Genomic DNA, 25550 nt, shown 5'->3' on the forward strand with positions numbered 1-25550 from the left:
TGTCATAATATTGAAGAAGGATGGTGGGAACACCAACTCGAAGCTGACTAGACATTGGACCACGTCCTTCTGTAAATTTTGTAGAGTAAGTGGATTGATCACCTTCTAAGAAATTGCATTGAGGAACGCACATAGCTTCACAATGGGTACTCGAACATTTTCCGGCAGAAGCCCCCTCAATGCAACCGGAAGTAATTGTGTCATAATCACGTGGCAGTCATGAGACTTTAGGTTTTGAAACTTTTTCTCCGACATGTTTATTATTCCCTTTATATTCGATGAGAAGCCAGACGGGACCTTGATGCTACTCAGGACTTCAAAAAAGATCTCCTTCTCCTCTTTGGTAAGAGCGTAGCTGGCAGGACCTTGATACTTCTCTGGATTCAGGTTGTTTCCTTCGTGGATACTTTGCTGGTCATGCCGTGCATCCGGTGTATCTTTTGTCTTCACATACAAGCCCAAGAAGTTTAGCAGGTTCACGCAAAGATTTTTCGTCACGTGCATCACATCGATTGCAGAGTGAACCTCTAAGAATTTCCAGTAGGGTAGCTCCCAAAATATCGACTTCTTCTTCCACATGGGTACGTGTCCGTCAACATCATGCGGAACAGATTGTCCGCCGGGACCCTTTCCAAAGATCACTTTTAAATCCTTGACCATATCATATATAACTTCCCCAGTAGGGCGGGTAGGCTTTGTTCGGTTATCTGCCTCACCTCCGAAATGCTTTCCTCTCTTTCTTACGTGATGTTGTTTTGGAACAAATCGACGATGCCCCAGGTACACATTCTTGTTTCCCAAATAATTACTGTCAGTCTCACCTAAATAGTGTGTGCATGCATTGTATCCCTTGTTTGACTGCCCTGAAATATTACCAAGAGCAGGCCAATCATTGATGGTTACAAATAACAACGCTCATAGGTTAAATTCCTTTTGTTCGTGCTCATCCCACACAGGTACACCTTCGTCACGCCACAACTCTAAAAGTTCTTCAACCAATGGCCTCAGGTACACATCAATGTCGTTGCCGGGTTGCTTCGGGCCCTGGATGAGCACTGGCATCATAATGAACTTCCGCTTCATGCACAACCAAGGAGGAAGGTTATAGATACATAGAGTCACCGGCCAGGTGCTATGACTGGAGCTCTGCTCCCGAAAGGATTAAAGCCATCCGTACTTAGACCAAATCTTAAGTTCCTTGCGTCATCTGAAAATGACTTGAACTCTCTGTCGATTTTTCTCCACCTGCGACCCGTCAGCGGGGTGTCTCAGACATCACATCTTTCTTACGGTCCTCTTTGTGCCATCGCAACAACTTGGCATGCTCTTTGTTCTGGAACAAACGTTTCAACCGTGGTATTATAGGAGCATACCACATCACCTTCGCAGAACCCTCTTCCCGGGGGTGGACTCACCCTCAACATCGCCGGGGTCATCACGCCCGATCTTATACCTCAATGCACTACATACCGGGCATGCATTCAAATTCTCGTACTCCCCGCGGTAGAGGATGCGGTCATTGATGCATGCATGTATCTTCTCGCACCTCTAATCCTAGAGGGCAAACAACCTTCTTTGCTTCGTACATGCTAGAGGGCAACACGTTCTCCCTCGGAAGCATCTTCTTTATTATTTTTAGCAACTTTTCAAATCCCTTGTCGAAGTACCATTCTCTCGCCTTCCACCGCAGCAATTCCAGCGTGGTACCCAGACTTTTTCTCGACCATTTTCGCAATTTGGGTACAACAGTTTGTTGTGATCCTCTAACATTTTCTCCAACTTCAACCTCTCCTTTTCATTTCCGCAGTTCATCTTCGCATCAAGAATGGCCCGACCCAAATCGTCATCCGGGTCATCAAAAATCGGCTCATCGAAAATGGGCTCTTCTTCGCCTTCGTCTTCCCCCATTCTACTATCACCGTCTTCAGTTGAATAAGGGATAGTTGTCACTATCCTCTTCTTCTTCGTTGTCTTCCAATATAACCCCTCTTTCTCCGTGCTTGGTCCAACAATTATAGCTGGGCATGAAACCGTTCTCTAGCAGGTGGACGTGAAGGGTCTTCGAGGTAGAGTAATCCTTCATATTCTTACAGGAACTACATGAACAATACATGAAACCATTCGACCGCCTGTTTGCCTCAGCCACGTTGAGAAAATAATGCATGCCATTAATGAACTCGGGATGGCACCGGTCACCGTACATCCATTGTCGACTCATCTGCATTTTATATGTATATCAAAAATCATTAAATACACAACATCGTGGATATATGAGTGACCAACTTAATTTATATTCAAGTTCATCACATAAAACTAATTGTTTTTATAAAAAAGAAGAGGGGCTCACCGAGGTGGTACCGTGCCGGCTAGGGGACGACGCTGGCGATCGACGGCAGTAAGGACGGGGATGATACTAATTAAAACCTACAAAACATACCATAATTTCAGCTCAAATTGCATATAAAAAAATAAAATCACTAACTTAGGCATTTCATCGAACACCTTGCTTGCACTAGAAAAATAGTACGAGTTAAAACTACCAAAGAAATGAGCTAAATTAGGAACGCCGGAAGGAAGGATGATATTGCTAACCCTGGATAGATGTATGTCGTTAATCTTGTTAAAATGGTGGAGAAAAATGAAAATTATTGGAGTGTGAGAGGTGCAAAATATTTGGAAATGTGAGAGAGGATGAGAAGGAAATGAGATATGCAGGGAGCTCGGGCGCGCTGCCGCGCGCTGATAAAGGGCATGGACCCTTTAGTACCGGTTCCTTACATGAACCGGTACTAAAGGTGCAGCCTTGGCCCCACCACCGCCTGGAAACTGGGCAGAAACCCTTTAATACCGGTTCGTAAATGTCCCACCCCACCAACCGGTATTAATAACGCCTTTCGTACCGGTTCGTAAGGGAACCGGTACTAAAGGCTTAGATGGATGAGTGGTTTTCTACTAGTGTGCAGACAAGGTTAGCAAAACCGGTGTGTCCTTTGAAGGTAGCTTCATATGCTCATATCTGAAAAGAATATAACTGAAACTCTAGAAGACAGGCTGATTCAAGTTAATTGACACAACATGATCTTCAACGTGTTTTCTTGGTTTCAAGAGATATTTTCTCTAGCGTGAGCTCTTTCATTGGCTTGAGCAGGCGGGACCGGCAGTGGCAGGGGCGTCCTCTATCGCTCGCTAAGGCTTGGGTGGCTACATCGGTGGGTTTCGTATGCGAGTGGAAGAAGAGGGTGTGTAAATACCGTTGATGGGATGTCATGCGGATGTGGACACTATCCACATGATCGCATTTCAAGCCCAAATTTGGGCTGAAAATTAGATCATCTTGGAACAGTATGCATCGCTCGATCTGTTTGGATAGCGCCGTTGGGTTGTGCCCCTGTCCGCATAGACATGTTTGGACCGCCTCGATCTGTTTATGTTGGCGCGTTGGAGATGCACTTAAAATTGATTTAATGCGATGAAGGGACAACGAGTTTAGCAAGCTTAAAACTCTCTTTCACTGCTGGAGAATGGTGGAATCCGAGGTCCAGGTTCATAGCAGAAGACAAGTTTTGCATGTCAAAGATTATCTCCTTGGCAAAAGTGGAAGTAAATATTAAAGATTTTATTCTGAGTAAGTTTTATATTTTTCTAAAAAAAGTAATACGATATGGGAAATCACCTATAGTGATTTTTTAAAATAATATAAAAGTCAAAATGTACATGCATGGAGACTTGAACTTTGGTGGCTGAATTGTATTTCCAATCCCCTAATCAAATAAGTTAGGGTCAATGTTGGCCAATTGTCACATTTAGGAATTATTATTATCCACCAAATCTGACATCTGTTCAACATTAAACTTACTATTTTTTATTCAGAATTCTCTCAATTTTGGCTTGAACATGTCATCTGAACTATTTTTTTCTAGATTACACGTAACAAATAGTTCACTTCCAACACAATTGCTCCCTATTTTCTTATTCAACACATTTGGCCATTTATGTTGTGTCAAATCAGAATTGAAGTTCAATTTATATACTCCTTCACCAGGCGCATCGAACACGTTGTCGGTCTAATCTGATATGAATCTCTCAACAGATGTTTTAGTCAGTTGCATCTAAGCATCGCGGAGCCCTCACTTAATCTTTGGCTTTGATACATGTATGCTATGTTGCGCATCGTATGTGTGTTGTTTCAAACCGAGCGGGAGGATCCACCAAAAAATAAATAGAAAAAACAGACCTAGGAAAACTAAGTTATACACCGGTCCAAATGTATGGAGTACAAGGATATGGGGTCAGGCCTTTGAGTTGAAGCCTTGTCGTGTTCTTATTAACCAACCCAATTTCATATCACTCTCTTGATCTTGGTTTAATTCCAGTGTACTTGTTTCCCAATTCCTCTAGTTTCACACGCACAACACAACATGCCAATCTGACCGGTCCACCCCGATTCTCATCCTACATATACGCCCCCCATTGTCGGTTCTGCTATCATTTAGACCGGGAAAAAGTAACTTCATGCTCCTATTTTATATATCAAAATTATAATTTACTTATACCAAACTTTTTTAATTTTATACCTTATTCTCTTGATATATGATTTTAACCGGTGTATGCTTCAGTAGTACATAGAAAAACTCAAGCACAATATGTAGGGGAACTAAACATTAAGATGCAACATTTTTGTGTCTAATATACCGCCCCGTGGTGTAAATACACTTGCACTCTATTGGCATAGTATTTTGAGAGATAATTTGTGTTAGTTATTTTCCCTTTGTAGGCTCTTAAAAATCTTTGGCCAAGCCCATTATTCTAACTTAGAGAAAATAAAAACAATAATATGCACAAATCTTTGAATTTCTCTAAAGCTAACAAATGTTTGTGTTTGAATTTTTATATTACATGTGTGTAAATAAATATTATTCTGTATAGTAAGTTCTAGAGTATGCAAAATATCTATCCAAGATTCGTCCTTGAATTATTTGATTTGCTCGTTTATTGTTGGTCATCGGGGTTGGCAACGTGGCACCCAATCTTATTGTGGGCAGCAGGAGGTAAAAGGGGGCCACTAGTATAGATCACGCATTTTAAGACCCCTCCGCTGAATTATTTGATTTGCTCGTTCATGTCACACCGAAGGCCATTTTTATGTGTTGTGTGTCGTCCAAACGCTGATGCCCGATAGAGCCGAATGTCTGCCTAGCCTCCGCTGGCCCGTAACATGAAAATTCAGCACACGGTTAGCCAAATATAAATCACGTGCAAACTAAACCCGTTTTCTAATAAGTGCGGGGGCACTCCCTGGTCGTACCGAGTGCCCACCTCTCTTCGTCATCCGATGGACATCCTGTGGCTCACCGGGGGATCTCGTTCCGTTTCATCTCTCCCAGGCGGGGCTCTTCTGGTCCACTCGTTCTTATCCCCACTCCACCGACTACCTCCCTCCTCCGCCTAGACCACCTCCGATCTACTTCGTCGCTGCAACCCAGAAATCAAGCTCTGATTGCCTCACCCGCCTCCCATCAGGCTGCCCCTGATTCCTCGCCGCCGGGAGGACGCCCACCTCCACTCGCGCTACAGGGCCCGTCCCCATGGCGCGCCGCCGGGAGGGTGCCCATCTCCACACGCGCGCTGGAGGCCTCCATCTCCATGGCGCACCGCCGGTACGCCCACCTCCACCGCCCTGCAGCCCCGTCTCCATGGCGCCGCCTGGGGAGAACGCCCATACTCCACAGGTGCTGCAGGCCCCCCGTTCCTGTGGCCCGGCGCCGGAAAGGGCCTTGCAAAATCGAGCGCTGTAGGGCCCCTGACTTCCATGGCGCGCCGCCGGGACGACGCCCACCCAGGGCACCCCGTCTCCATTCGCGCCGCCGGGAAGGGCATCGCCTCCACCGTGCGCCCCTTCGCCCTCTCCCATGGTCCAGCAAGTGGACTCGTCGCGATCTCATGTTGATGTATTTTTTTGGCACATCTGTGTAGTTTCTTCTTTTTTCTATATCCCATCACTGAAATTTTTCATTTTTTTTTACATTCTCAATTGAAATTCCAAGCACTTTATTTTCGGGGATGTATTTTTTTTTTGGAGCTATATGTATTTTTGATCTATTTTTACATCTAGAGATCTTTTTCTTACATCTAGAACAATGTCAGTGATTTTTTTTTCTACATCCGGGATCTGGAAATAGTACTTTCCCCCATATCTAGATGTAACAACAGTAGCTTCTCCAGATCTTTTTTTCTTCTACATCCAAGCTGCTATTTTTACATCCTCAATTAGAATCACAAATACTAGAATATTTTCTGACATGTAATTTTATGTAGTTAAACTCTAATTTCTTACATTCCAATATTTGTTCTGAATTTAAGGAATCAAAGGAGAAGATGGCAGATGCATTTACTTTTTATTTGTGTGAATTTATACATAATCAAGAGCTCACTTTTTCCGTCATGAACTATCCACGGAGTTGAGGAATGAGAACGCATTCTCTCCATTTCGCGTACAGACCTGCAGCGGTAATAGGAGACGTGTAGAATTAGGACTTTCGATTTTTAGACCACCGGAATGTTAGATTTGTTTATTTCCTAATTTGGGTAGGGCACTCTGGTAGACTAACCAGTGCTATAGCACCTTGTAGTAACGTCCCTAACTAAAGCAAAAGCTTTTCTCCAAACAAACTATGCTCAACTTTATTCTTCGCCGATCCATTCTTTCCCTCAAGCCATGTGCCATGTTTTGGCGCATCATTTTTCTTTCCCGCTTCTTTTTCCTATCGTTTAACAGCCTTTCCGCGAACCCTGGCTCGTCTATGAATCCGATGAGTGCCGCTGGTAGATTAGAGTAGATCTAAAATGGCTGAAATCACTACAGAAACAATACCCCACCGCCCCGGAAGTAAGGGCAAAGCACAGAGCGCGGATGAATGAGGCGATGAGGGCTCCGGCTTAGTATGTCATGGCGCCTGGCTGAACCTTTGTTGAGTCGGCCGTGGAGGTGCCGGTCAAGCCGGGCCTCTCCTTCACGTGGCAGAAATTCATGCTTAGCCGAGTGTCCGTTCGAGGTCAAGAAGGCCATCTTCAAAGAAAAAAAAGCTCAACGAAAAAAAGGAGGAGGAACGAGATTAGCTCCACCAGCGCTGCTGATGCAAAGAGCTCTAGCAAAAGCTCTATTGAGGCAACAAGCTCCGGCAAAGGCCCTGCTGACGAGTACGTCTCTTAGTTTATTGAGATATTATAATTAGAATTTTTTATGTAATACGGGGTAAAAAAAATTGATCACGGGCCCTCTAAATATGAAGCTGCATCATGTGTGCCTAAAATGTTTGATTGTTAAAATATAAATATTGAGAAAGCGCTGCTCCAACTATTCTATTCTAGTGCAAATAAAGATCTTGCATTAAACTAGCAAACAATTTGGATTTTAGAAGTCGTATGTGATGATAGGTATCGCACATAATTTGATTGTAAAAACTGGTGTATGAAAGGAAATTTGGCATACGGTTGCTCGAAGGATAAAATGTTTATGATAACGTCTGCCTAAACTGCGTCATGTATTGGAATCATCTTACTAAAGGAGTACTAATTAGCTTTCAATGAAACGCGCCAATTGAGATTCTTCATTAATTTTGTTGTCGGTTCACACCGCCTCTCTACTCTCGAACGATCTCTTCCGCAGCTCGGACCAAGTGCGTCGGGCTAAACTGTGAATACACCCTCGTGAAGTCAGGTAGCCATAAGAAGCTATATCGCATACGGTCCTGCCAGAACACAACTGTTTGCAACAGTTATCGAGGGTACTCATCGCCAATGCCCTCTGATAGGGGCTTAGGGTTGATGGAATCCTGTAGGCTGACACGAGACATCGGTTCACAGACAAGCGGGGAGAGCAATTTACCCAGGTTCGGGGCCCTCGATGAGGTAAAACCCTTACGTCCTGCCTGTCTGTTCTTTGATTATGAAGACAATGGGTTACAATGGGGTGCTGAATAGTTCGGCTGAGATCTAGTCGAGATTGCTATTGTTAGGGTTACCTAGCTCTAAGCTTTTCCTGGCTAAGATTGCTAAGATTGATCGTGTCCCTCGGCAGCCCCTCTCCTGGCCTTTATATAGGAGGCCAGGTCTCAAGAGATCTAACCGAATACGACTAGATTTACAGCAGTTTAGATCCGATCTTTCCTTGTTTGTTCGCTTTCTTGTCTTGCTCGTCAAGGAATCTTCTGGTGCGCCGACCTAGTGGCCCATCTCGTCTTCATGTGTCTTCATGGGCCTCCAATTAGTCAATACCGGATAGGGCAACGATGGTTACTCGAAGGGTAATGCCCACGTCAGTAGCCCCCGAGTGTCTAGCCGAAGATAATTCGGGTAGAGACTAATGCATGTCTTCTCTTTCATTGTCCTTGTCCATCTTGAATTTGCTTCATCTTCTTCTATCGAGTGCGCGTCAGCGCTCCCGATGGGAGTAGCCCCCCGAGTCTAGTATGCTTGCAATCCGTGCGTAGACTCAAGTTGTACTACTCGAATACTATCCTCTGCCGAGTTTTTTGCAGGTCTTCATAGGTCATTTGATATACTTTCTTTACGCAAAGGATAATGAGTAACGTGCCCAACTTTTGTTGGTTAACTACCGATGGCAAAACAACGTTACTCTACACAGAATCAAGTCCCCGGGCATGATCCTGGAGTGCAAAAAACTTTTATCGGATGTGCACCGCGTCCTCCCGATGGTAGTAATTATCGAGTCTGGGTGCAGACTCAAACCTTCTTCCTTCGACTGCTTATTCTGTCGAGTCTTCATTTTATCGGGTGTGTGTCAGCACTCCCGATGGGAGTAGCCCCCGAGTCTAGGTTCGGATGCTCGTAATCCGTGCGTAGACTCAAGTCCTTCATCCGATGACTTTTCATGTTTCCTTCGAGTGCCCCTAGTTTTTTTTTGTATGACGTCATTGTTGTGGGCCGATTGACGGGATTTGACTTGACGTGTAACTGCTGTGGGCCATTTGATAGGACTTGACCTGACGGGCCCACTCTAGTTCTGCACAGGCAGTTTTTAGGTTTTGACCAATGCACGCGCGGCGATCGAGGCGTCTCCTCAATTTTCGCACGACGTGGGAATAATGGGCCGCCGGTTCCACTCCTTCATCAAGCGCCACGTGTTCAGTCAGATCTGCTCCACCCCCCAGGATGCTTTGTGGAGTTATGGCCACGACTGGGCTCAAATTCTTACGGGATAAATAGGAAGCCTCCGTTCTTTTTTATCTTTTACCCCGTTCACTGCTCATCTTCTCCTCAAGCCTCCTGTTCCTCTGCCCCTCCGTCAGAAGCTTCGTTCAGCATGGGCAAAAAGAAGGGTGGCAGCACATCGGAGATGGCCAAAGTTAGCCGTGATTGAAGCGCCTCTGCCATTTCCAACCGCGACATCAACAAACTTCGCGCTCTCGGCTTCATCTCCGCATCTGAGGATGACATTCGTCTCCCAGGTTCGGTTTCTCGCCCGAATCCCCCGAAGGGTTTCACCGTCATGTTTGCCGCTTTTCTGTTCCGTGGCCTCTCTCTTCCGGCACACGAGTTCCTTCGCTCTCTCCTTTTCTTCTATGGGATTCAGCTCTGGCAGCTGACCCCAAATTCCATCCTCCACCTTTCCATTTTTATTACCGTCTGCGAGGCCTTCCTCGGCATTGAGCCTCACTGGAGCCTTTGGAGGAAGATCTTCTATGTGAAGCGTCATAACGATAGCAACGCCCCCCCCCGTTGTCGGTGGCGTTGGCTTCGTTGTCAGGAAGGAGGTCGACTACTTCGACTATCCGATGAAGGAATCTGTCCAGGGCTGGCGCAACAAGTGGTTCTACCTTCGGGACCCCGTTGTTCCTGCGCGGCGTTCAAATCTCCCTCTTTTTGACGATGTCTTGGTAGCTCATAAGAAGAAGTCTTGGAACAATGCCCTTTCTCCCGAAGAAAAGGCGACAGCCGATGAGCTATTCGAGCAAATAGTCACTTTGAAGAATACAGGAGGCCTGACGATGTGCGGCACTGAAGTAGTTTCAGTGTTCCTACAGCGTCGAGTGCAGCCGCTGATGTCTCGCCCTCACCAGTTGTGGCTTTACACTGGCAAAAATGACAAGTCGAGGGTCAACTCTGCCGACCTATCGGCAGATGGGCTCCAAAACGAAGTTCGTCGCCTAACATGCCTCAGCACCAAGGACACCATTGTCTTGACATCAGCGCGCCCTCCTTATGATCTCAAACATCTTCCGTCTAAGGTAACCTTACCATTCTTCGTTTACTGTTATTACTTCTTTTTTCTGTTTGTGCCTTACATGTTTTCTATCCTTCCACAGGCTCCCGCTGTCGCCCAATGTTATTCTCCCTCACCCGAGAGCGGCGTGGTGCTAGAGGATGACGATGATGATTCTGAGGGAACCGAGGATGTTCAGCACGTCCTTGAGGACAGCGATGTCCAAGAGGAGGAAGCTGCCGAAGATGATGCCTTTCTCAAGAGCAGACGTCGTAAGCAGGTACATGATGATCTTATCACGTCGGCTGAATCAAGTCCTAGAGGAGGAGATAATGATGCCGACGAAGCTGCTTCACCTCCTCCTGCTAAGAAGAGTTCGACAAGTTTCTTCGTGGACGAAGATGACCTGGACCTGTGAGCATTTATACTCGTTTTCTTTTTAATTTATTTCTTGTCATCTTGTATGCTAACCGCGCACCGTACTTAAATAGCTCTGACAATGACGATGTTCCTCTCGCAAAGAGGGCCAAGCTAGCTTCTGAGAGAGCAGCATCGGCTAAGGAATTGCACCCTTCTCCTGGCAAGTCAACACCTCCATCCCGAACGGGTGTAGAGAAGGTCCTAGTTTCGAGAGTTATTCCTCCTGATGATGCTCCCACCCCGCCGGCTGGCCGTGATCACGTAAGTACTTAATCTGTCTGGCTTTGCCGAATTTCCATCACCTGACTCCTCTTGATTTTTCTTGGCTGTAGCCAATTTACGCTACGGTCGATGCTGTGGCGGACTTTGCTGAACAATTCACTCGCCTTGAGGCCGAGAACTCCCAACTTCGGAAGGCCGTCAAATCTTCGGCTGATCAGGTGGTTGAAGTCAACAGGCTCGCTGCCGATGCCAAGAGTGAGAACGCCTTGTTGAAGGAAGAGGTAAAAAGGCTGAAGCATCAGATGAAGGATGATCAAGATGCTAGGCGTGCAGCGGCGGCTACAATTGATGAGAAGGAGGGTGTCCTCCGTGAATCCATCAAGAATTTATTGGGTAAAAATCCTCATGGTATTCCGCTCCTTTCTTGATGTTTTCTCCATTGATTACTGATACGTCTCTCTTTCAGAGGCCGCCAATATAACTGTCAGCCGACGCCATCAACTTCGGGAGGATTCCACAGCCGATGCTTTGTCACTTGCTGCTGAGTCTAATGTCCAGATCCTTAGATTACTGAAGAAGTCCAAGGGGGCACTGTCGAAGTTATACTCGATGATCTTCCCAAAGGCGAAGCTGGACAAGACTCTCGACGAGAAGGCGGAAGCTTTCCTTGTCGATCCTTCCGAGCCTGTAGAGGTACTGAAACGTCGCAGCCGCTTGATTGGTGCGGTTCTTACTTTTCAGTTGCTTATGGGCCACGGGATGGGGTCGGAATTGGAAGAGTTCTCTAAGGCATTGTGTGTTGATGATGAAAACCATCTAGTCGACCTTGAGCCTTTCAAGAGATCGGCAATAACTTGCGCCAACCGGCTTCTGAAGTTGGTGGATGAAGCACAAGCCGAGCCTGTTCCTGAGTCAGCCCCTGGTTCTACGTCGGCGAATCCTTGAACTTGTTATTTGATTTGTTGTACATAAGATTATCCGTAACTCTTTTGAATTCGGCTCTATTGCCAAAACATCCTTTTGCCTGTATGATGCGCACTCAATGCTCCCGATGGGAGTTTTTACATTAATGCTTGGCCTGAACTGAGGACTGTACTGCAGATTCCTTCATCTTCTTCCCGTGCCGAGCTCTTTTCGAATTCTTCGAGTAATGACGAGTCAGGCCTTGTTCGTCAGTTACGTGACCAGGTGTCTAGTCTAAATAAAGACATTACTTCCCTTCGTGCGATGGCTGCCTTGGTGAAGAAAAAGGGAGAAATAGCGACTGCCGTCGAACAATACACTCTCGATGGTCTTCATGTTGCTACCGAAAGCTTGGGCTGTGAGTATTAGCCTGTCTTCTGATTCCGGGTATAGCTTGAATGTTCTAACATTCGTTCCTTTTCCAGTCGTAGCTTCTGATGCAGCTGAAGAGGACAGGAAGATTCATGAAGAGGTTGAGGCGATGACCGACATTGCGCACCCAACGCATGGTTTATGGCTGCATCGTCCGAAGGCCGTCATCATGGCGAAGTTTAAGTACCGGGTGATGAAGGCACATTACTATTTTGATAAATACTATGCCCTTCTTACGATGGTTTGGCACACCTTGTTTCCTCTGGATCAGGCACCCGAAACTTTGTCTGGCTTGTTCACCCGATTCAAGTCTCCCGAGAGGATTCGGCAGCTAGTGTGAAAAGAGCTTCTAGCTGGTGCTGAGCTTGCCTTTGCTTCAATATTGGCATGCCATCCATCTTTAGATTTAAGAGCCGTGGCGAACACTGAAAGGGATTTAGGCCAGTACTATGATGTTGCTAGAGGTCCTGCTCACACCATTGTTTCTCGGATGGAATCATGCCTTGAAAAGAACTGAAGGCCCACTGGGACCGGGAATCCCGATTATGAATGTAATAACCTTGTATTCGCATAAGATTGTTTACTGCGTACGCTGCACGCTATGTTAATTTGATTGATATTTTGTTGTCGAGTGCGGCTGAGTGATCAGTTCAACCTGCTTACTCGATGACTTCGTTGTATTTTATGCAATGTTATTGCAAAGTCGATATGTAATTTATGCGAAAGCTCGGCTTCGTCACGCGGTGCACCGGTTTGAGCCTTATCTTATGATAATGTAACCATCGACTGCAGCACTCGCGTATTTTTCGAGGCTTGGATTGGTTGTTTTTGTGTGTCATTAATCTTAGCTCTCGCTGAGAGTATTTAATTAATGACACCGTGCAAACACGTTTCTTTTGGGCCAATGCTCCCGATGGGAGTTAGAGCCGATGGAAAAGGCTCCAAACGTTACGTTCGGGTACCAAAGCCTGAAGCAAGAAAAAGGGTAACAAAAATATGATTAGATCTTTATTCATAATGTAAAGCAACCTTGTAGGCCGTTGAATGCAAAAAAAACAATCGTATCCTATGTATAAAACCGTCGCAATTGCGCGATGTTCCACGGATTCTCGACATCTTTTCCTGAGGCTGGATTTTTGAGCCGATAAGCTCCTCCTGGTATCACTTCGGTGATGATGTATGGTCCTTCCCATGGAGATTCTAGCTTCAAGGGTCTTTTTTGCTTCAACCGAAGTACCATATCTCCAACACTGAAATTTCGACAGCGTATTCGTCGGCTGTGATAGTTTCTCAACGCTTGCTGGTAGACCGTTGTTCTTGCCAAGGCGATATCTCGTGCTTCGTCAAGGAGGTCGACATCATCTTGTAGCGCGATATTGGAGGAGGACTCTGTGTACGCTGTCACTCGAGGCGCTTCAAATCGGACGTCGGCTGGTAGGACTGCTTCGGCTCCGTACACCAAGAAGAATGGAGTGTATTGAGTCGACCTGTTGGGGGTGGTATGCAAACTCCATAGCACAGATGGTAACTCTTCAACCCAGGCTCCGGCTGCGCCTTTAAGGCGTTTCTTTAAACCATCCCCTATTAAACCATTGATCCTTTCCACCTGGCCGTTGGTCTGGGGGTGAGAGACTGATGCGAATTTCAATTTGATCCCTCCATCATCACAAAATTTCCTGAACTCCTCGGAATCAAAGTTGGAGCCGTTGTCTGTGACGATGCTCGTGGGGCATACCGAATCGACAGGTTATTCCTTTGAAGAATTGAACCGCTGTTTCAGCCTTTTGGTTTCGCACTGGTACTGCCTCGATCCACTTAGTGAATTTGTCGACTGCAACCAGTAAGTACGTGTGTCCTCCGGGTGACGATCTTGGCAGCGGTCCAACTTGATCGAGTCCCCATTGAGCGAACGGCCATGCCAAGGGTATTGTCATTAAGTCCGTTGCAGGAGCGTGTGGTTTCGACGAGAAACGTTGGCACGCATCGCACTTCATGACTAGATCCCTAGCATCCGATGCTGCCGTTGGCCAATAAAATCCTGCCCTAAAGGCTTTCGCCACAAGAGCTCTGCTCCCTGCATGATGCCCACAGGTTCCTTCATGTATCTCGCGCAACAGTGCTTTTCCATCGTCAATGGCGATGCACCTTTGGAAGATCCCTGAGATGCTACGCTTGTAAAGCTAGCCATTTATCACTGTGAAGGCCTTTGATCGTCTGGCGATTCGTTTAGCTTCCACAGGGTCTTCTGGTAGCTCTTGTTTCGACGGGTACGCTAGGAATGGTTCGGTCCATAGTGGCTCGAGGAGGAGAACTTGTTCGGCAGGAAGGACTGGAGATTCTTCAGTCGAAGGTTTTTGTAGTGAGCTTTTCTCCAATTCTCCAGCCGATGGTTTTGGAGATGCAGACGTCTTTTCTTTAATTGATCTTTGAGTGATCACTTCGTAAAAAATTCCGTCTGGGATAGGGGAGCATGTGGACCCGATGTTTGCCAAAGTGTCGGCTTCCTCATTACTGGCTCTGCCGATGTGCTTGAGCTCGCATCCTTCGAATTTAGCTTCCATATTCTGATACAGCTGTCGATAAGCAACCATGTTGTCACTAACTGCATCGCACCCAGGTTCATCGACTGCTGGACCACCAAGTTTGAGTCTCCGTAAATTTCTAGGCGCGTAGCACCACACGCCTTTGCCATTTTCATTCCGTGTAACAGCGCTTCGTATTCTGCTTCGTTGTTTGTCGGCAGGGAGAAATTCATGCGTAGTATATACTTCATCTTATCTCCTCAGCGGTGATATCAGCACCACTCCTCGCTCCCGCGCCCGTACTCCGTTTTGACCCATCGAAGTACATTACCCATGACCCCGACATGTCGGGTGTTGCTGGTGTCTGTGATTGGATCCAATCTGCCACAAAATCTGGGAGGATTTGGGATTTTACCGCCGTTCGGTTGACGTAAGTTATGTCGTGTGGTGCTAACTCGATGGCCCATTGAGACACTCGACCTGTGGCTTCCGGATTGGTCATTATGCTCTTCAGGGGTGCTTCACTTACAACTTTGATCGGGTGCTCCGTGAAGTAGTGCCGCAACTTGCGAGCTGACCTCCATACTGCATATGCCAGCTTCTGGTGATGGGGATACCTCTGCCTTGCAGGAGTAAGCACTTCACTGAGGTAGTAAACGGGCCTCTGCACACCATGAACTCTCCCTGCTTCTTCTCGCTCGACAACCAAAACGCTGCTGAAGACTTGAGCTGTAGCGGCTATGTACATCAGCAGTGTCTCCTTTTCGCGCGGAGTCACGAGCACCGGAGAGGTCGATAGGATTTTCTTCAAGTTGTCGAAGGAGTCTTGTGCCTCCTTTGTCCACTCGAACTTTTCTGACTTTTTCATCAAGTTGTAGAAGGGTAGAGCTTTCTCCCCTAGCTTTGCGATGAACCTGCTAAGCGCTGCTAATCGGCCTGCCAACTGCTGCACTTGGTGCAGATTCTTTGGCGGCTCCATGTCGAGAATAGCTTTGATCTTCAAGGGATTAGCCTCAATTCCTCTGGCTGATATGAAGTACCCGAGTACTTGTCCTCCTGGCACTCCGAAGAAACATTTCTTGGGATTTAGCTTGATTTCGTATCTGTCCAGATTGTCGAAGGTTTCCCGCAAGTCATCGATGAGTGTGGCTGCGTGCTTCGTTTTCACCACGATGTCGTCGATGTAGACTTCAATGTTCCTTCCAATCTGTTCCGCGAGGCAGGCTTGCATGCAGCGTTGGTAGGTAGCTCCTGCATTTTTCAACCCGAAGGTCATGACGTTGTAACAGAAAACGCCGTGTGGGGTGATGAACGCGGTTAGCTCCTGGTCCTCCTTCTTCAGTTTGATCTGGTTGTACCCGGAGTATGCATCGAGGAAAGAGAGACGATCGCACCCGGCCGTGGAATCGACTATTTGATCTATTCGAGGCAGCGGGAAATGATCTTTCGGGCAGTGCTTGTTAAGGCTAGTGTAATCGATGCACATGCGGAGGGCGGTTGTGTCCTTCTTCGGCACCATGACTAGATTAGCCACCCATTCAGATTCCTTAAGCTCTCGGATAAATCCCGCCTTGCGAAGTCGATTAACTTCTTCACCGATTGCTCTTCTTTTAGGTTTGGAAAATCGCCGCATCGACTGCTGTACTGGTTTGGCCGTCGGGTCAACATTTAGGGCGTGCTCAGCGAGTTCCCTGGGGATACCTGGCATGTCGGATGGCTCCCATGCAAATATCTCCCAGCGCTCACGGAGGAACTCGATGAGCGCGCTTTCCTATGCGACAGCGAGGTCAGCCGAGGTGTTGACCGTCTTCTTCGGATCAGTAGGGTGCACCTGCAGCTTCTTGGTTTCCTTTGCAGTATCGAACTCATCGGATCTTACGTTTCGATTGTCGGCTGGCGGCTGTGTGTGGTCTGTAATGGCGTCGATCGCGTTGAGTTCTTCTCTGGCTCCAAACTTCGAAGCGATCTTCTGGAATTCCCTGTCGCAGTTGTCTGACCGAGCGAAGCTGCCGTGAACGGTTATTGGGGTCCCGTTATTGCCTGGCATCTTTAGTTTCAGGTACGCATAATGTGGCACGGCCATGAATTTGGCAAACGCAGGCCTGCCAAGGATGGCGTGGTACTGAGATTCCCAGTCGACTACCTCGAACTCGACCTTTTCTTTCCTGAAATTACTGGGCGTGCCGAAGACTACGTCCAATGATGTTTTGCCCAGCGAGTAGGCGGGTCGAGTCAGTATAATGCCGTGGAACCCTGTGTCAGATTCTTTTAGCATGTCGACTGTTAAACCCATTGCCCTCATTGTGCTGGCGAATAACAGGTTCAAGCCGCTTCCACCGTCCATGAATACTTTGCCCATATTGTACCCTCCAATCTGCGCTTCCAGGACAAGGGCCGCATGACCGGGCCTTGGGACGGCTTTCGGGTGGTCCGCCCTGCTGAAGGTGATGCTCTGATCTGACCAGTCGATGAAATCCGGCGTATCAACCATGGCAACTTCCGCATACTTTACTTCTCGGGAGAACTTTTTGATTTCTCTTTTCGAAAAGCTGGTTTTGTGGATCATGTTGATTTGTCCATGCAGCGCTGGGAATGCCTCGACTGGTACATATTCGTCTTTTTCCATTGGCTCGTACGGTTCTGGTACATATGGTTCTGGCTGATGGTCATAGGACCTTGCCTTCTCTTCCATCATGCGAACTCTTGATGTAGCTTCAGCTCTAAGGTCGTCGCAGAACTGTCGAATCTCTAGGAAGTGTCGGCAGTTCCTTAACAAATGGCTGGACTTTTCCCGACCATCCTTAGGATCAAAGTAGGAGTGGAGATAACATGGCGCCTCAAGTTGCTCTGTAGCTGAGAGGTGCGGAGAACGGGTGCGGCCCCTGATTGACGACATGTCATAGCATCGAGAGTGGACTGCTGTTCTGCCTTCCTCTTCACAGTGTGAGCTCCTTCGTCTCTTTCTTTGTCCAGCTGCGGCGTCGAGATTTCCTCGGTTGCTCTCTTGTATGCTTCTGGGCGAAATTTTTAGGGCTGTTGCCGAAGGGACACCCTCCGGAGGCATGGCCTTTGAGTCGGACACGCCGGCCCCGGGGAGGCGAAGAAAACCTCCGGAGTCGATGACGAAGTGGACGCCACTGAAAACTGCTTCCGTGTTGTGAGACGGTGCCATATATAGAATTCGGGTGAAGTTCTTTGTGGCGTGGCACGAACTCGAAGGATCCGCAGCGGATCGGATCTCTCGACTTTGCTGGTGTCGGTGACTCGAGTAAGAACGCCACGGACGTGACTGGTGCTGCCGATGACCTGTCTTGTGCCGACAGTTTTCCCACAGACGGCGCCAATTGTCGAGGGTACTCCTCGCCAATGCCCTCCGATACGGGCTTAGGGTTGATGGAATCCTGTAGGCTGACACGAGACATCGGTTCACGTACAAGCGGGGAGAGCAATTTACCCGTGTTCGGGGCCCTCGATGAGGTAAAACCCTTACGTCCCGCTCGTCTCGTTCTTTGATTATGAAGACAATGGGTTACAATGGGGTGCTGAATAGTTCGGCTGAGATCTAGTCGAGATTGCTATTGCTAGGGTTACCTAGCTCTAAGCTTTTCCTGGCTAAGATTGCTAAGATTGATCGTGTCCCTCGGCAGCCCCTCTCCTGGCCTTTATATAGGAGGCCAGGTCTCAAGAGATCTAACCGAATACTACTAGATTTACAGTAGTTTAGATCCGATCTTTCCTTGTTTGTTCGCTTCCTTGTCTTGCTCGTCAAGGAATCTTCTGGTGCGCCAACCTAGTGGCCCATCTCGTCTTCAGGTGTCTTCATGGGCCTCCAATTAGTCAATACCGGATAGGGAAATGATGGTTACTCGAAGGGTAATGCCCACGTCAACAGTCTCACGACACAAAAGGTTACGTGTTCCTAACTATGCGCGCGCATTTGTGTGGCCTATCATATCGGACCGACAAAACCCTTGCAACTATTCTTATTTAGTAGAAATTAGAACCAACATATCTAGTATCACTCCACTATAGAGTCACATCCGTCTCCTCTTTAAAACAACTACGGCGAGGTGGAAGGTAGCTCCTGTCTGGAAATCTTCGTCGCTGGAATACCGATGAACTCCCGTGCGGCACGATTGCCATGGAGTATCGCCGATCTACACGTTTGGAGGCTAGATATGATGTTGAAACCTCCGGTCAAGCCGCCTCGTCATCGACGTCCACCGAGGCCACAACGGCGCGAGACTGCGCGCTCGCCTCCAACATATTTACGTTGTTAGCTTTTACGTGTTTACCTTCTATTTATAGCTCAAATATACTTGAAGCGCTGGTGTTTTTGGTGGCAAGATTGGATTATATTGTGAGTTAGATCCATATTTTATTCATGAGTTAGATCCATTATTTGTTTCATAGAGATGTACTAATGTTTGACTAGTTGAATGCCCGTGCTTCGCCACGGCTCAATAAACTGATCCAACTAAAAGAATTAATTGTAAAACACAAAATTTATGCTTAATTAGTTATGCATTAAATATGTGAAATGACATATACAACTCATTTTGGTTGTATGCTTGGTTACTACGGAAAAAATAACATCAAACTTCCCTAGAGCCTATATAGCACAAATATCAGTGCGGTTGCTATGGGTTCATTTTCTATTACGTGGATGAATCTGGCGTGAGATGAAGCTGACTCCATCTAAGCCAAGCGATCTGAAAGTTGTTGTTGATGACCAGCTTGGGGAGGATGATGGCGCTCAGCTTGTTGCAATGCTGCCTCTTCTTAGATCCCGAGTGTGAGTTCGTACTACGCGTCCGCTTGCGCGGGGCGGGGGGGGGGGGCAAGCGGCACCACACATTTTTTTTTGGTTTTGCATTGTTTCAAAATAAACATAATTTACATAGGGAATAAAGGAAAATATATAATATATAATACTAAAAGGTGCATGTAACGCCTGCTACCCTAGCCTACTCCTCGTCATCGTCGAGCACCCCAAATTCGGGTATATGTCACATAACCTTTAGAAGCACGTGTCTAATAACCTTTACAAACAAACTGATTTACACATGAATTATTTGGAGCTTCCGTTCGCTGGCATTGTTGCCAAGCTTCCAAACAGCTCGCTTGGGCAGCACAACACCGGCACCTCCAGCCAGCTTCCCTATCCCTATTATTTATTTTTTTTCATAAAAACACGTTTTATGCAAAGTTGGAACTTGTCAATTTTAGAGAAATTTCGCCTGGCAACAATCTCTGCTCACTTTCTCGAGTCCTTTGTTACCAACCCGTCATTGAGCAACCAGATGGTGCTCCTCACACTCATTGACCCTGTCAATCTATGTCAAATATCGAAAAAAGAAGATAGACATGAACTCTGTAGACTTAATAGGTTACATGAGTTTTTGCTTTAAAATAGAGATAAATTTTATTACGTGAATTTTCTTTGTAATAAGGTAGTTTGTTAAGAGGACGGATTTATTCGGTAGAGACAAGGATATTTAACCTTCAGTCCTTCACTGTGTACAAATTAACATATATTCTTCATCGGAGATATTACAATATATTAAGTGCATGATAGTTAGAACACGCTGTAAACATCTGATTTAAATATAAATGCTTCCTTTGAGCATACACAAATGCACGGGCATTCTGTTTCGTAACGGATCAAAGAGAATCCTCTGTACTTTAGAGCAAAGTATTAAACCTATGGCAACAAAGAAACCCAGAATGTTTACCAACACAAAAGGATGGTCATCTAAAAAAAAGAGCACAAGAACGACACCACACCATGATTGGTCATCTCCATCTCTGTGCATTAGAGACACCACTGCACCATCATGCATTACACCTATAGTATCAGATTGAGCGGAAGAGTGATGAAGAGAGGAAACACTCCATGTATTGTCACACCGGTAATCCATCGTTTGGCATCCATGCTGTGAAGAATAGTACCACGCCATCATCTGACCGAAGGTTGACAGAAGGCACAGACAACTACAAAAGTTCAGATTTGTGGACACCCAAGAAAGCGAAGCTTCCTCCGGTACGCTGAGCATGCGAGCTCGAGCCTCTGATTGTTCTTGGACAAACATCCTCGGAGTGACTGCTCATACTCTAGTGTGTTCCCATGGAGGCCTACGCCAGCACGGGAGAGGACAACGTAGGCTGACAGGCACCACCCAGCACAAATAGCTTTCAGTCTGCGTTGGAGTCTTGGAGAGCATGGCCTTGAGCCCTTGACCGTGGCTGTGCTAGTTTTACCTCCGGCCGCCTTCTTCACGGGCTGAACGCTGGAGCGTGCAGGAAAATTTCAGGGAGCAAGAACTCACCGCATATGAGAGCCAAAACATTTCCCACGACCTCGCTCGGTTCCCCAACGACCATGGTGAGATTGTCAGATGCAAACAACAAGAAGCGAAGTAGGTGATGTGTGCATTCCTCAGCTGTCATTGCTTCCACCCATCTTTGAACTCTGATCAGCCCCAAATACCTTGCGAAACACATAGGTATTGGTCTAGAACTTAACCAGAACGGAAACGCCTGCGCCCAACGCTCAAGTCTCGACACCGTCCCAGCCACGTTCGACTCTTCTCCTCTCTCCAAGTCATGTTGCTGACTTGCTGCTAACCTGTCCCCTACTGCGCCGCTTCACCGGAGCATGTCGTGGTACATACTTGCACTCGAGCGAGCGGAGCATGCCTCTTGCTGATGACTACCGCTTTGTCTGTCGCACTGGCTAGCACACCCACAATGCGAAGGAGAGTAGTCCAAGACCGACCTCATGGGCACCAGCGATCGTCGGCACGCAAGCGCAACGAAGCCCGTGCAGCGGGCCGGGGAGGGTTTCATAGGCACAGGCGATTTGCGATGGAGACGGTGGGTTTGGGCAGCTGTGCAGAAAGATGTAGAGAGAGTTTTTTTTTGAAACAAAGATACAGAGAGAGTTTGTTAAGCGGATTTCTTTAGAATCAGATAGAGTTTGTTAGATGCCAAGTCGTGTGAGATAAGTCTTCCTTATATCTCTCCCGTTGAGGTTAGTTTGCAACAGAAAAAAAAAACACTGGGGGAGATGAGCGGATTATGGTATGCGGTTGGGATTACAAAGAGGTGAGAGCGTTTTTAGGAGAGGATTGGAGGGAGTGCGGGGTGGCATGTTGTTTGTAATTTTTGGATGTGGGGGTATTATTGTCCATCCTGAAAATGTGACACCAGGCATTCACCAGTTTGCTCTTAATAGTAGAGATTGGTAATATAAATCCTTCTTTTAATATGTGGTTCCTTCATTTCTGATGCTGATGATTAAAATGTTGCCGAGATGAATTTTATCTATCTTAGTTCTGTCGAACAATTATGCTTCTACATAAAACTTGGTAGATGCAGATTCATCTTGCTAACTATATGATGCATAGTGTATGTTTGTTCACTCATTTGATATTCTCATGTTTAACCAGGACTAACTCCATCTCTATTTTATACCCTTGGTCACATAGATCTTATTTTGTTAACACTGTATAAGATAAGGAAAGCGAAGGTGTATGATATGGTATCCGTGATCGCTTTTCCTCGTATTCCTAGTATGATTACTAAATCATTTGGACTAATATTGTTGTTAATTATTTTCTTATTTTCTTTTTGTTAATTTTTTAATTATTTGCATAACATGCTTGGGTATGGTCACAACAGCATGGAAGGAACAGCGTTGCAAAATAATATTAATACGAACCTTTAATTTCTCCATTCATGTCGTACGCCGCCGCTCCAAGAACAACAAGCTGAGTGGAAGGAGGCGCGTCGGTGTCATTGCTAATTAAGCACTGGAATCAATTTAGGATAGGTACTAAATTAGCGGTGCAAGCCATATTGGACAACTCGTTTGGATTAATTATTTTTTTAAGGAATGCCAGATGGCGCTTTAGATAGGAGAGTTACACGAGCTAAATCTTTGTTATAGTGCTGCTTTTTATTATTATTATAGTGCTGCTAGTACTAGGAAAAAGTCCATGTAACTCTCACAACTTTCATGTTTCCGACGTGACACCTCCTCAGGTCAAAACAAGCACACTTAACCCACAGAATGGCCCAAAATTAGGCAATTGACCCCTAGTACCTAGCAAGACCGAATCGTGCTAGAGGAAACGCGTAGAAGATCCCCTCCCTGATCTCATATGATTCCATCCACATGACCCCACCCATCCTAACCAATGGTCGGCCCAATAAATCGTCACAAGAAACTCAAAAGCGCCCGAGTGTCACACACCATCTTAAGACTTGAAATCGCGGCTCCTAGCCACTGAAGAGGTTCATGAGAGATGCAGAGTTGGCAACTCGGACGATAATATTCATACTTGCAATTGATGTTCTAGTTGTATTGCTTGATGATGTGGGCTTAGCTTAGTGGTTGGGTAGCACTGATGCACTTCAATGACTAGAGTTCGACTTTTGCTAGGGACGAATTTCGGAATTGTCACGCCAAGTCCCGCTTCTACTATATCTAATATATCAAAAAAGTGTCTAGTTCCTAGACATGATTTCATTTTTTTTTAGTGGTACTGCTTCATCCATTTCATGTTAATTATCGCTGATTTAGTACAAATATGAAATGGATGGAGTATTAACTAAATATGGCGGGACTATTGTGACATCGTCATCTCAAAAATTCCCATATTGCTGTTTTGTATGTAACACCGGGGCTGTTAGCTCAGTAGTTGTCTGTTTCACACATGCTCAACTGGAACTTAATTTTCTCCCCAGTCTTTAGCGTCCTTGACCCGACACTTGTTTGACACTTTGACTTCACTTGACATGAATCGAGCGTCAGATGGTTGGGACCGAAACCCTACCGAGACTTCGGGTAAGTATGTCCACATCAACTTGGGCCGCCTGGCTACGTTCAGTGTATCTTGGTCTGCAAATTTGTCACGTCAGAACTTTGGAAGCTTCAGTTCAGAGGTTGAAGCATGTGATAAGCAACCCGCTCCGACTCTTGTGGATTAGAGCACGTGGTAGATGCTATACGACGTTTATTTTTCAAGTTTATATCTCAGACCCAGGTAGCAACAGTATTCAGTTCAGAGCTTGAAGCAATTGATTAGTAGCTATATGCGCCACGGGTAAGGAGCGGTGCGGCAGCTCCGGCGTCGCCCCCGGCCGCCTACTTTCTTCCCAGTTGTCGTTAGCAAACGGTAGCCCGCATTTCGCACGAGCTGCAAAGTATTCAATCGGAACCAACCACAACTTGCAATTCCTTGGCGTCATCTTAGAATTGATCACCCAGACAACCAAGGGCCTCGAGATATCCGATCGGAATTTTGTAGTGGGGTAAACCAACGCCCGTGCGAACTGTGGAATGTCTCGAAATACTTTTGTGGATTTTTGGTAGACGACCTACCTGCCGGCCCAGTTCAGAAGGAGCGGTGTTGATCACTCACGATTAAATTTGCCCCGTAGATAACACAGGCTGGTCTGGCCAATTCCCATCTGGATGCATCCACAATCGTGGCGCATTAAAGTAATCGTTATGTTCGATTTTCAGCCAAGATCGGGTCAATTTGGCCGGGACAGTTTGTTCCGACAGATGACTTTCTTGGCGGGTCTGCTGACTCTCGGCATGCCGTCGACATATCACCCACACAGGTGGACTTCATCGACGAAAAAACAAGTCACGGGTTTGATCAGGAACGGACGAACGGTGAACAAAGCACGACTATCATACAAATATATGCTGTCTATGTGCGTGACATGAATACGTCGTCCAGTGTTGAATATATCAGAGATGTTTGTTTGTCAGTGCTCTTGATACGGATGCAGAACTAAAGGTTGTTGAAGTGTGTTCTGAGAGCATCTCCACTCGTTTGGCCTCCCCACGCCGAAATTCGGGGTTAATTTCGTCCGGATTGGACGAAAAAATGGCGTGGGGAGAGCCAGTTTTCCAGCCGCGATTCCAGTTGTAGATGGCGATTTCATTTTAAAAAACGAAAACTTGATGAAATACGGCAAAAAACGATTGAATTTAGACTAACTTTAATGATATTTACTATATAAAGGGCGAAGTTCATACATAGAGGCCGAATTCGAATATATTTCGAATTCGGCCAGGGGAATACAACTTCAAATATTAAAACACGGCGCTCTACATGCCGAAATGGCGGTAGAATACCGTGTAGTCCTTGTCGCCGTCGCCGCCATCATCGTCGGAGCCGTTGTCGTCGAAATGCGGCGGCGCCGCCGCCGCCTGGCTACTTCCTTGGCCGGGGTCTCCCCACCAGCCACTGTTGCGAGGCGGGGACGGCGAGGGCTTGTACCACTCGTCTTCGGACTCCTCGAGGTCGATGACGGGAACGGGGACACCGGATGGAGGCAGGCCAGCGGTAGCGAGCGGCCTGCTCGAGGAGCCGAGCCTGCCGCTCTGCCTCCTCATTCTCCCACTGCTCCCTTGACCAGGCGCAGGCCTGGTCGAGGGGTATGGCGTTCTCGGCGGGGACGAGGTCCTGGAGGGACCTCGCCATGACGGCCTCGAGGATCGCGGCTTCCTCGGCGTCGTGGACCTCCTCCTTCACCGGCGTCCGCTTCCGCTCGTCGGAGGTGCCTGGTTCGCGCTTGGGGCGAACCAGGCGCTGGTGGCCGCGTGGCGTCGACGACTCGCGGATGACGATTCCGCCGCCGCTGCGCTCACGGTTGCGGGACGGGGAAAGAGGCTCCCGTTTCACCGGCGCCAAGGTTGGCGCCGACCTGGAGCTCGGTGTCGACCTCGTCGCCGATCCGGACGACGAGGAGCTGGCAGCCATGCGCCGTGGCTGCCAGCTGCCCCGGCGGCGGCTGGCCGAGGCCCT

This window comes from Lolium rigidum, chromosome 2 (genome assembly GCF_022539505.1).
Source record: "Lolium rigidum isolate FL_2022 chromosome 2, APGP_CSIRO_Lrig_0.1, whole genome shotgun sequence".
In the NCBI taxonomy this organism is placed as follows: domain Eukaryota; kingdom Viridiplantae; phylum Streptophyta; class Magnoliopsida; order Poales; family Poaceae; genus Lolium; species Lolium rigidum.